Raw genomic sequence first — 13,924 nt, 5'->3', positions numbered from 1 at the left:
CAATTGACGTCCACTGCTGGACATAGGTCTTTTGTAGGGAGTTCCAAAATCCACGGTCCTGGGCCGCTTGTTTCCAGCGGTTCCCAGCGACTCGCTTGATGTCATCTGTCCACCTAGTCAGGGGTCGACCAAAGCTGCACTTACCGGTGCGGGGTCTACATTCCAACACATTAGGACCCCAACGTCCATCGGTTCTCCAAGCTATGTGCCCTGCCCATTACCACTTCAGCTTCGCGACTCGTTGAGTTATGTAGGTAGATCTATTTCTGGATCTCCTAAACTTCTCGCTGATTGTCTTCTAGCCTTCTTATGATTTATGTAGCTCTCTACCTTTAACAGTCTAGGCATGTCCAAGGACTCTATCTCCACCTTCAAATCAAGGCTTGGTAAGCGAGTCACTTCACCGCTAAGGCATCTATATCTACCTTCAAAACAATGAAGAGGTAGATATCTCTCTAATTTCAACAGTCTACGAGTGTCTAAGAATTCTATCTCCATTTTCAAAGAAGGCTTGGTAAGCGAGTAACTTCACCGCTAAGGCGTCTCTATCTACCTTCAAATAAAGGTTTACTATTTGAGTCGCTTCCAACAAGAAGGCGTCTATCTCTACCTTCAAATCAAGGCGAATTTAATCTCTTAGCTATCTCTACCTTCGAAACTAAGCGCTTAGAATTGTATTTGTAAATTGTGCTACACGGTTATGAACAACTGTTACACAAGAATATGTTCTGGTTTAAATAAAACACACATCGGTTTTTCGGTAGGTATATGGCATATCCGTAACAAGCATAAAATGTTAAACAATTTACAGTTTCTGAAAGTGAATGTCCATCAGAAGCAGTTAAATGTGAATCGATCGCAATTCGGATTCGGTGACAACATTCGCCGTTAGGGTTGGCCAAGTGCCATATATTTATTTTAAATTTAAATAAATCGTTACTTTAACACTCGTTTATTTAATTGATATAATTATTTACAAATCAACCTGACGGTTTTTTTTTTTTAATTTAAATTAATAAAGAGGTAGAACGAACTAATAAAACAATTGCAATAGATACCATTTACCATATTCTGCAGGAAAATAGTGTTATTTCAAGACAGAGACATCCATATATCCAATAGATTTAAGGAATGTACCAAAAATAAAAAAATATTATTTCAAGTAAATTATTTAAAATAAATAATTATTTTATCATGTTTATTTTTTTTTTTTATATAATTTCAATCAAAATGTGAATATTAATGAACCATAACCTATTAGACAACTTTTCAATTATTTCTGCTGTAGACAGACGGGTTGGCTCAGACTTTTGGCGCAATATCTGTCAACAAACTGGCCATTCAACGCGGAAATGCAGGAAGTATTTTTAGTGCGTAGTTGGCGTAACTTTTAATATTTTTATAATTAAAACGAACACAAACTTTTAATACACTATGTAAAGCCTAAGTAAGAGGTCGTAACACAAAGTGCCATTAAGAAAGTAGATGAAGAAACCTATGAGGCGATATTTATTTTAATGTACTTTGTCATCGTAACTTCTCATCAAACCACCATCTATATATTAAATGCTACTAGAATCATGAAGGGTACGTAGAAGAATAAATCGTGTACTTCAAAGCGTTACCTGTATATTTAAAAACCAAATGGCATCACTGACATGGAAAGTCATTTTATAAGCAGTCAGATACAATTCGTTACGAATAACACAAAAGAAGGAATACATTTTTACAAACATTGGTATGCACAGGCGATCTTATTACTAAAGTACACCCTTTCTAAGAAATTAACGAATTATCATCTTCATCATCATATCAACCCATTACCGGCCCACTACAGGGCACGCGTCTTCTCTCACAATTGGAAGGGGTTCCGACCGTAGACCACCACGCTGGCCCAGTGCGGTTAGGTGGACTTCAGCATGCAGATTTCCTCACTATGTTTTCATTCACCGTTGAAGCATGTGATAATTTAATTACTTAAAACGCACGTAACTTAGAAAAGCTAGAGGTGTGTGCTGGGATTCGAACTCTGCTTCCGAAAGTGAAGTCGAAGTCCTGCCCACTGGTCTATCACCGCTTAACGCATCATGATTTTTCGAAATGAAGCCACAAGGTAAATTTGGAAATAAGTTTTATAAATTTTGGAATTACTATAAAATATGTTACAGATTTCGGTAAGTCGCCAACCCTGTGAGTTGCGCAGTGTTGCAAAACGTCCAGTTTCGGTTTCGGCATAGCGCACTCTCAATTGATAAGTTTCAATTTCGGACGGAATTGCGTAATTTTAACCCATTTACAACTTTTGTCCGCCTTTATTAAGTAAGTAGGTACCTATTTAAAGTAAATTAACAGTTCTCTGGCGTTAAGGGCCTCGATACGAACAATAAATTTGTATTCGATTCGAATATCGATTGAAAGCTAAGTAAAAAAAGTTATGTTCGTCTTTTTTTACATTGCTTTAATATTTTACTGCGATAGGAATAAAATTGCCTTCAATATACGTGTACAAATATAATTAAGTAATTAAAACTAAGCTTAATTTACCCGGCTAAGCCGGCTGGCTAGGCCGGTTTTTGATGATCCCTGGCGTAACGGTGAGCTCTGTGAATTTAAGTAGGATGTCCCGGGTTCCATTCCCGGCAGGGGGCAATTTGGGAATTTATAATTTCTGAATTTTCTCTGGTCTAGTCTGCTGTCTGGTGGGAGGCTTTGGCCGTGGCTAGTTACCACCCTACCGACAAAGACGTACCGCTATGAGATTTAGTGTACCGGTGCGAGTGCGATACTCCCTAACAGGTTAGCCCGCTACCATCTTAGACTGCACCATCACTTACCACCAGGTGAGATTGCAGCCAAGGGCTAACTTGTAGTGGAATAAAAAAATAAAAAAGTTTATATATGTATGAACACTTCATAAGTGCTTGTGATAGGCCTTCATGAATAGAGAATATTTTAATTTGAATTGAATTTGAAAAAGTATTTAAAGACGGTTTTTGAAGATTGTATTTATTTTGCTTTGTTTAAATGTATGTACGTAATCTAGCGCCTGTAATATTATTGTATCAATTTGTTTTTATTTAAGTAAAGCGTTACTATTGACATAAGAGCGAAGATGTCCTTGCTTTTTTTTTTATCATATCCGCTATATTGAATTGGGCATAACTGAATACAGCCTGTACTGGCGAAACGCTTAGAGGATACAAACGACACATCATTTATCAATACGTGTTGAAAGAAGTAACTAACTGCTTGGCCTAACTGCTTCCTTGCCGAAATAATAGACGTGTAATTTTGAACTGGAGTACTTCCACTTTTCCCTGTTGCCCTATTCTTATGCCTGGTCAGTAGATATAATCGGGGGAGAAATTTTTCTCTTCCTTGATGTCCTATATCAGAGGTAGATACAAAACGTAACAAAGAAGTTTGGTAGGCGAAGCTACTTGAACTAAGAAAATATTTATTAATAGAAAATAGGGTAAGGGTCAATCCGACATCTATAGATACAAACATATAATATTACCCTTCTCTTGCTCTGCTTAGCCCGTGGTAATAATTAGGTATGAAGCGCGAAGACGTTGCAGCTGGCAGCCCAATCTGCTTCTCTGTATTTAGCAATTCATTCCAGTGGCGTAACTTTTTGGCAAAGTTGCCAAACTGCCGTGAAAACACTATCAAAGTATAACATCGCAGTAAGTACCCTTATTTGCCAGTCAGTAGCTACTGGGTTGTTAACGTTGTTTTTAAATACAAAGTGAGGTAGCGTGGAACAAACGACATATTATGTAATGTTCGTGTTTTGACGGCCAACTGGCGCAGTGGCCAGCGTCCCTGCTTTCTGAGTCCATAGCCGTGGGTTCGATTGCCACGACTGGGAAATGTTTGTGTGATGAACATGAATGTTTTACAGTGTCTGGGTGTTTCTGTATATTATAATATATATATCAGTCTCTTATTTATATATCTCATTATAACCTTATTAATTAGTAAAATATTTTTAGACATTTATTTTGTAATGCAGTTATATATAAAATGTAAATAATTTTGAAATTATTTGCAAACGTTGTGAAAACCTGTAATAAGCTGAACTTTCACTTAGCTCACAACGTAAAAACTTGGACAAGAAAAAATGTATTAGCGGTTGGTTTTCCTAAATAAATAAATCTCATTAATATATATAACTTTCTTGAACGTAAGCCATTTTAAAACGAGGAGTAAAATTCGGCTGTGCAACAATAAATATAAATTAAAACAAACCGAAAAATCCCCCTTTTGCTATGTGCGTTAAAATCTACAATAAATTAGATGCAGGTCGAAAAAATCAACCTAAGCGTGTTTTTAAGAACAATCTGGCGCATTGGCTGTGTACAAAATGTTTCTATACAATATCAGAGTATATGACTTCGTATTAAAAATAACATTATTTTGACATTATTATGATAACATTAATGTTACCTGTTTAATTTAATTATTAACTTTTTAATGCTTGCTCAACAAGATTTTGCAGACATGTGTAATGATTGTTCTTGTTGTGCACTTTACATTTCGCATGCTTAATAGTAGAATATGGAGGAATGTTATATTATAATAAGACCAAAAATTCAAATTTCATTTCATTTCATAAGTATTTCTGTATATTATTCATAAAAATATTCATCAGTCATCTGAGAACCCATAACACAAGCTATGCTTACTTTGGGACTAGATGGCGTTGTATGAATTGTCCTAGTAGGTATATTTTTTTATTTACTTGAATAAAGATATTTTTGACTTTGACTTTGAACAATCACAAACAAGAGATACTCGTAGTCAAATATGAGATATGGCTTTGGAAACCTATTTAATCAGTCTTGGCTTAAAGTAGGACGGTACCTAAATTATACGTACCAGGAAATATGGAAGGCGGAAGGGCGTTCACACTTCACAAACGTGGACATAGATACATCCTTTCTTACCGTTGATTGCTGTTAATCACAGGTTAAGGTTTTTCTACTCGATGACAACTTGTGAGGCGAAAGCGGGGTTACCTGGTAGGCAGTCATAAACTAGTCATATCTAGAAATCGGTATCGCTTGACAGCACCTCCAACTAATTGTTATTTACGAAGTGGTAGTATTTACTGCACACACATGATACTACATAACGCGGTTTTTCTTTTAGGATGCGAGAATAACCTCTGGTTAAGGCCTTAATTACCATGCTGGCCGAGTTTTATAGACTTTAACTTTAACAGCACGCACCTTCAACTATTCAAAATTATGTGCGTTTTTACAATTAAAATATCACCTGCTCCAACGGTGAAGGAAAACATCGTGAGGAAACCTGCATGCTTTTTATTTTGCGTTGTAGAAAAGCTTTATTGCGCCCTTGAGCAGGACGTAGGTTATGTTGGCCTCCCCCTTCTAAAGCTCTGTTATACGCTCCTGTTAGCTTTGTTAGACGCCCGGGAACACCGTTGTATACCTCCCAGACGTCTACCAACCACCCTCACTTATCGCATTGCTGGGGCTCCCGCGCATGCCTGAGTGTTCTCCATAATGTTCTCAAATGTGTGTGGAGTCTACCAATCAGCGAGGCCCAGCGCGGTGGACTATGACCTTAACCCCTTCTCATTCATCACGTTCCCTGTAGTGGGCCTTTATTAGGTTGATCTGATGATGTTGACGATGACATGCCTTTGAGAACATTACGAAGTATTCGCGGTAGTAGTAGCTGTAGATAGATCTAAATCGGTCCTCCGAAAGGTAGGCTGGAGTTATAATCTCTAGGCCAACTATCGCCGTAGTTGGTAAGAACTATTTCTGAGTTTAAGCTGTCGTGACGGAAATACGTTAACCGGCGAACTCATGTGGTAAGCCAGTGTAGTAACGAACCCGTCCGGCGCTCTTATTCATGAGCTGGTTCACGTGACGCGACCCAAACCTAACTGCGAGTAGTACGCCGCAAAGAGGCAGAGGGGACGAAGTTCAACTAGGCTACAACCCTTCGACGGTGTATGCTGGAATTCTTTACGTGCCCAATTCAGGTATGAATGAATGAATGAATAAACTTTTATTGTAGGTACACCACATATAGTAAAATTATAAATAAAAATTTAACAAAAAGTATACAATTATAAAGATATACTCCAGGTGGGAGCCAGACCAGGCAGCCAATTTGTAATGAAACCTTAACGCCAGGTTTCCGAGGCACAGCGATAAAACATTGCAGAGTTCGTTGAAAATATCTCTAGCTAGATGTTTAAAGTTTTTTTGTCACAATCTCATTATTATTTCCTTATATTGGCGTCTGAACGACAAAAACAAGCGGCCGATAAAAAACTGTCATTGCCAACAGGTTGACGCGCCGCAAGGGTGTTTAAAAATTACGCGAACAATCGTTTTGGGTCTATCTAGATTCTAGATAAATCAGAGTAGTTTCTTCGTTCTTTGGGATACATTATTGATTTCGAACCCTTTCAAGTATAAAAAGGTTCTCAAAATGTAAGGGAATCAAAAATATCCTCATATATTGCTTTTCTTTATATTTTAAAAGACGCTATGTGTTTGCTTCTCTTAGAGTAAGTAAGAGATCGTTTCCTTTACTTATTGAATAGGTGTTTTTAAATAATCAGATCTAGCAGACAGTTTTGCCAAAACTGTAAACTAAGTAAAGCAACTTAGTGGCTTAGGCGATAGTAGTCAATCCATGAACAACCTTCAGGACACAAAATGAATAGTTGGAAACTGTGTTTTTAGCACGGAGCCCTGAATTGGATACTGACTGAATGTTGAACTATTGTATTATTCAACTATTTACAGGGTATTTTCCTTTCAACCTTAATTACAGCGTCCGCTGTAAACGACTTCGCAAAGATCAGTTGGACCTTGTCATATTTCAATCCAACCTGTTATTGTAAACAACAATTAATTGGTTTCATTTAATTTTTTAAAACGATTATCTGTTTATTATTATACTGGCTATTGCACGCAACTTCGTCGGCATATTTTTTTATATGCCAGGCTTACCTATTAACGCGTCAGCCGTGCATAAAAAGTAACCATTGTCCATATACATTTTCTCGTCGATTTTCAATGAGATAAGTGGACATAATTATCTCGCGGCGCTCAGCTTTGCTCTATTAGACGCGAGCTATCTTTTTTCCAAATTTCATTTTAAGTTAAGATACAGTCTCATCACAGATGTTAGCGGGCTGATCGGTTAGGGGTATGTCAGTTATTTATACCCGTTCCCTTCAAAAGTTTCTTTCTACGCGGTATCGTACCAAAAAGCTAAATCGCTTGGCAGTATGTCTATGTCAGTAGGGTGGACACTAACCAAGGCGGACAGTTCCAATAGACCAGAGAAGAGAAAAATCTTAAATTATGAATATTCCAAATCCACCAAGGCTAGAATCAGGGATTTATAAACCACAGCGCTCAACACATCGCCAGAGGTTGTCAAAAAAACAAACGGTTCCAACGGGAACGGTACAAAACCATAAAGAACAAAAGTGCTGAAGATCGGCCTTTGCGCATTTTTATTTTTCTAGTATTTATGTTTTCAATATATATTATCTATATCCCTTAATTGTGTGCAATAAAGAATTTATCTATCTATCTATCTATAGGTATTATGCTATAACACTCCTGGCATTAGATAGCGTGTTGTGAAAAAACCTCTCTAACAAACAAATCGCAGCTACGAGTATGTCAGCCAACCCGCACCGGCTTTTCGTCTCCTAATCGCTCGCCAATTACTATAATAGTGATCGAGTTAAAAGACGACGCATGTGCAATCGATAGTGTAACCACACGGGTGGAATAAATTAAACTTATATTGAAGCTAAAATCATTAGACAGCTAACATAGAATGATATATAATTTATGTCAAGGGATCAAATTAACGTACACGTTAATTTCCAACAGGGAATTTAATTTTTTTAAATTTAATTTGTAAAAAATTATTTATAATGAAAGGTATATTCTTGCTCGGAGATCTTATATCGCTGTTAGAAAAGAATAAATGTTATTCTTTACCCGGGGATAACAATATCTCCTGCTTGTAGTACACGTAGAGTTCCCAATTTGAAACGGCGAGTATTAAATATGCAGCATCGTTTAAAGATCAAACAGTGTTCAGACTCTGATGATAACTGTGAAGTTTAACCTTATATGCCTTGTCAATTTTCTTTTAAATAACCGTACTGTAGCGTAATAACCAACCTCTTCTGAAGAAGTCAAGACTCTATAAAACGCGAGGATATGAAGAAACAGTGAGGGCGGGCGATGCGATGTTTTGAGGTATAATGCGGTTACATAACACCGGGTGAAAATGATATCTACTTATACAACAATTCGCGGGTAATCGCAATTTAGTAGTAAAATGCTTGAATCGACACCAAGTCCAAAATTTTACAAATTCTGGGCATAATTCTATTCCAGCGGCCTCCAGAGACTCCAGAGTTCGATGCCGACCAAAGCTGCGTTCCAAACCCCCAATTGGTTCAGTGGGAAGTGACCCTGCTCTCTGAGTCCGAGGCTGTGGGTTCGGTTCCCACAACCGGAAACCGTGTGATGAACATGAATGGTGTTTATCTATAAATTATAAATATTTATGTATATTATTCATAAAATATTCATCATGGCGATGTGTGTATATATTTATTAATTGTATAATTGTAAGAACCTGCTCAGAAGTAAGTCGTATGTAGAGCAAAATGCCACATTAGAATTGGCAAATTGAAATATACTAGCCGGTCAAACGTATGGAACGTTGTGAGTGAGGAAAAAGACAACGTAAGTAGGTAGGAACGTAGGTTCCGCATTTTGGTCACCCTATGCGTATTCGCTATGCGTCGATTCACTAACGGCCGGCCGTCAGCTGTTTCACAACGGTATTACAAATGTAGGAAGGATCTGTCACAACCCTGGAGTTCGACAATCGCCAGCTCACTCGCAATTGACTCCAATAGAAAGGTCGCCATAATTAAATTAACGTTTGTATCCTAATGTGAAATGTCCAACTGTTAAAGATTACACACTCACGTTCTAATGTTCTTGGACCTACCTACTTGTACTCAGGGTTCCGTAGTCGAAGAAGAACCCTAATAGTTTTCGCATGGCTGCCTAGATAACATCATTGTCATCGTTATCAAGCTACTACCGGCTCACTATAGGGCACGCGTTTCCTCTCAGAATGAGAAGGGCCACATTCCACGCTAGCCTTTAAGAACGTTGTAGAGAACTCTCAGGCTTGCAGGCAACGCTGTTTTCCTTCAAAGCAAGTGATATTTTAAATGGCTTAAAGTAAAAAAATCACAAAAAAATAGAGGTGCGTGCCGGAGATCAAACTTGGTCCCCTACGAAAGGGGACATAGATAATTTAGTTTTATTTAAATAAGTTTTTTTTTTTTTTTAATTTATGTTTATTTATTATTGACATGTATTTATTTTAATTGCATTCAACATTATGTCGTAACTGATCTTAAATTGTATGGGTAAAGCCTGAAATAAATGATTATTATGTCACCCGCCACCCGTCGAATATGTAAAATTTTTTCTCAGTTATTTATTACAACAAAATTATAATATTTTACACAATTTTAATACAAGAAATCAAATAGTAAACAATAGAAAAAATAATTAATAATGTACAAGATTGAAAAAAAAGAGACGCGGTGGTGGCAGAACGAGATGCGCACAACCGAGATCCAAACATGAGTCATCGTCGTCGTCGTCGTCGTCGTTGGATGAATTTAAAACCCCACCAACATCTGCGGGGGATGTGACGCCTCCTCCAGTACGAAGGACATGCAGGGGCGGCACCACGCGACGACATCAATATAAAAAGGACGACGACCATTCAACATCGGCTAGCTTGGAGCAACAGGGGCTACGGGCTCCCGCGAATGCTCCCGTTACCGGTGGTGTAGTGCGTCGCATGAGATGGTCTCAATCAAATGAGAGCGTCATGCGTGCGTACTATGGGGCGACAGAGGGGGGAACTAACCTCACTTCGTATCCTTATTATTATTATTATTATTATAGCAGCGTTGTACGTCGTTATGTCGTCGTCCAGGTCGTTACGGACGCGTTGGGGCAGTCTCCTATAAGGATTGCTGACGTTTGGATTGGGCGTGTGAAACGCCTTCACGACTAACGGGTTAGGATGAGTCTTGGCTCTCTTAAAATATTTTTAGAGAGCCGTTTGAAGCGATTAGCTATCGTACGAGGCCTATGGAGATCCGATCTGTGCACGAACTACGGACATTTGGTGGCCATTTGCATGAATTTGTTTTGCAGCTATTGCTTACTGTTAAAAATATGTGTGTGTCTCAGTGAAGATAATAAAAATATGTGTGGGACAATACACTCAGTGAAGATAATTTATAAATACCAACAGTACCACATTCAAAAGTTTGATAAGTGTTGCTAACCAGCGTAGCAGGAATCAGTTATTCCGCATATAAAACGATAAAAAATCTAGGGTGTGAATTGCTCTAACTTCATACCTTAATATTAATTAAGCTATGAAGTTATAGCAATCTTAATGTTTATATTTACTGAGATGGTGATAACAAAAAAAAATAACCGGCTAAGTTTATTGTGGGCTCAAGGCGCGTTTGGAAGCGTCGTAGCTTTAGATATAAGTTGGCGAACGAAGTTTTCAACATCCCCTTACAGTTATGTAAACATATATGTATGTATGTATGCTACGTATTGAAGAATTCAATATCTTGCTTTCAGATTACAGCTCGAAACGTCAGTGATAATAAGTGATGACGAAAAAAGTGGCCGTTTCACATAAGGTTAATGACCCCAGTCCCCCGTCGCTCTAACTTCTAAGCTAGGCACTGTTTTCAATAATCTGTAAAATTCTAAATTCTATAATTCCGTTTCGAAGATTCTTGGATTCAAATCGGGTTCAATCTATCGTTAGATGTTCAAAGAACATACTATCGTGTCTGTAATAGGCACATATATAGCTCACATATATGTGTAACTAGTAGTTAATTAATAAAAAGTATGATATAAATTTTCAGCATGGTGGGTCTATGCTCTAAAACCGTCTCTCCTATGAGAGAGGAGACCTGTGCCCAGCAGTGAGACTGAGGATGATGATGACAAAGGTATAGTAGGAACATATATAATAAATTACTATATATACTACGACAATACACAAAGTAAGCTTGTGTTATGGCTACTAGGATGACTGATGAATATTTTTATGAATAATACATAAATACGTATAATGTAATAAAACAATACATTTTAATACTTATAAACATCCCAGGCACTGAAAAACTGTCATGCTCATCGCACAAACATTTTCCAGTTGATGGAATCGAACCCACTCAGAAAGCATGGTCGCTGCCCACTGCGCTGATCATCTGGCATTTTTGACTGGGGTCATTCAACTCCTGTTTTCGCTTGTCTGATAAATTATATATATCCATATATCTACTGCACACACAAACTCAAAATAGCTGAACGCCAAGTGGTGTCCGGTATATATAGTACGTAATCCAAGGGCTTACTACCATCGCTTAAAGCAGTACTTTTTTATTATGGTTTTCGTTTTGTTTCATAACTATTTTACTTTTGATCACTATGAGAAGTGCGGATTGGTGGACGTTTAACCAGGATGTTTAATATCTCAAATGCACAAAGCTTAGAAAAGTTAAGAGGTGCGTGTCGGGAATGGAACTCTGTCCCACAATTCCGAATTATAATCCTTATTATTGGACGACATATGAACTGAGAGTTTTTAGTCACGTAGAGCCTATCACAGGCACTTATGAAGCGATGTAAATATATATATGTTTACACAATTATGATGCAATGGTGATAACTACGCTCGCCAACTTAATAGTAAAGCTTCGAGGGTTCCAAATGCGTCCTTTTCTAAGAAGAGCCTATAACAAACTTAGCCGGGTACTTTTTTTTTGTTATCACCAAATAGAAAATACTACTGTTCGGTTTGATCGAACGTCGCGTCGGTCCGATGGCATATTTTAAGTATGCCGGGGTATTAATGGTCGCAGGCTCCACTGACCCCGTTTTCATTAACGTCTCTCAGTGACGAGTTGACTAGTGAAGTATCAACAGCCTCCGATACAGTTACACTGCGGGAGCGGAAACCAGAGTACCTAGTGCAGGTACCTAGCTAAGCGTGAACACACGACACCTATGGCTCCATTTCCACGAAGATCGACTCATCTTGCACTTTCTATAGAAATAATGATTATCCTAACGATTTCCATCTCGATAACAGAATATGTGTCAGAATTTGTAATTCTAACACAAATTTTTTTTTTATGAATGTAGTTACAATTAATTGCTGTTGTGTCTTATGAATCCCTATCCCTATCCCTACTAATATTATAAATGCCAATGTAAGTTTGTTTGTTACGCTTTCACGCAAAAACTTCTTAACCGATCCTTATTAAACTTTGTACACATATTCTTGGAAGTGATAGAAGTAATATAGAATACTTTTTATCCCGACATTAAGCTCGGTTCCTTTGGGAAAGGGGATGAAAGTGTTTAACGATTTTACACCATAACTCAGACAAATTATAATCGATTTAAATAATTATATTTGTACTAAAGAGGTTATAATATGTGTTTAATTTTGCCCAAACTTTGTGTAGATCTCAAATGCTCAATCCCTAAATGTATTCAAGAAGCGTTTGGAAAACCATTTCTTATCTATGTAATATTATATTATGTAGTATATTGCTTAAATATGTATATACTTATATATATTATGTATAATATGTATGTAGTATTAGAATTTATGAGTAAGTAGTTTATTAAAATTATTTTGGATATATATAAATATATATTTTTTATACTTAAATTGCTGCACCAACCCGTTCCTTCGTTTTTTTTTTTCTAACGTCAAAGGTTGTCTGGAAGAGATCGCTTTAGTGATAAGACCGCCTTTGCACGCTCTATTTTAATTTTATTATTTTAAGTTTCTTCTCTATTTGTTGTTTAATTTATATAAAATGTGTGTGTGCAATAAAGACTTAAAACAAACAAACACTTCAGGCATCACCGATGGACGTTTCACAATCGACGATCCTCGGCAGCTTTTTTCCAGCTGGTTCGAGCCACTCGCCGTCAGTGTAATTATAGGCCCATGAGGCTTAACACCTAGGCTTCAAATTTATGGACACAGGGCGGCATGTTGCGTGACGTGCTCCTTGCATGCCCTGTGAAGTGTTGCTCTGTTCATATGCGATGGTTGTCCACTGCTTGGTGCTTCAATTATAACTATATAAAACTTTTGGACCCGACCACCATCCGTTATTCCGTGTTAATATATTCCTCGAGAAATTTCTGGAATTATTTTTTCCCAAAACGTCCCTTCTAGGAATCCCGGGTCATTCACTTTTATGCAGCGCTCACCACTACACCAGAGTGTTCGCAACAATGAAGTAGACAGATAACACCAAATGAGTTTCAGGGAGAGAAATCCCTGAAAGAAAGAAAATGAAGTATATCTATTGAAGTGGGGAAAACTTAAGTGGAAATGGACGGGGCATATAATAAGAGGAATCGAGAAATGGAACAAAAATACTTAATTTTGATACCCAAGAAATAGACAAAGGAATCGAGTTAGACAGTTTCGAAGGTGGGAAGACGAAAAGAAAAGCAGTAGCAGGGAAAACATGGACTAAGGAAGCTTAAACAGATAAGAGTGGAAAAGAATGGGGGAGGACTTTGCCAACGGACTTTGGGCAAACAGACTAAGTTGTCGGTGTCTTTAGACTCACCAGAGTCGTTAGTAGTGTTAATTGTAAAAAAGAAAAAAAACTGTGTCTTAATAAAGGCTTTATTATAATTATTATTATTGAAGTGGGCGTTTGAATGTGAGCCAACCATGTCAACCAACTATATTGACAACTAATAATTGAGCAATCAAATCAAAAAGATGT

The 13,924-nt window shown here is 37.5% G+C and overlaps 1 protein-coding gene across 2 annotated transcripts in view; it reads right to left on the bottom strand.

Moving 5' to 3' along the window:
- Positions 1-13,924, bottom strand: part of LOC120636234 (nostrin) — a 106,138-nt gene that overhangs the window by 69,690 nt on the left and 22,524 nt on the right. The window lies entirely within an intron of this gene.

This window comes from Pararge aegeria, chromosome Z (assembly GCF_905163445.1).
Source record: "Pararge aegeria chromosome Z, ilParAegt1.1, whole genome shotgun sequence".
Lineage (NCBI taxonomy): Eukaryota > Metazoa > Arthropoda > Insecta > Lepidoptera > Nymphalidae > Pararge > Pararge aegeria.
This window is presented reverse-complemented; position numbering and strand designations above follow the sequence as displayed.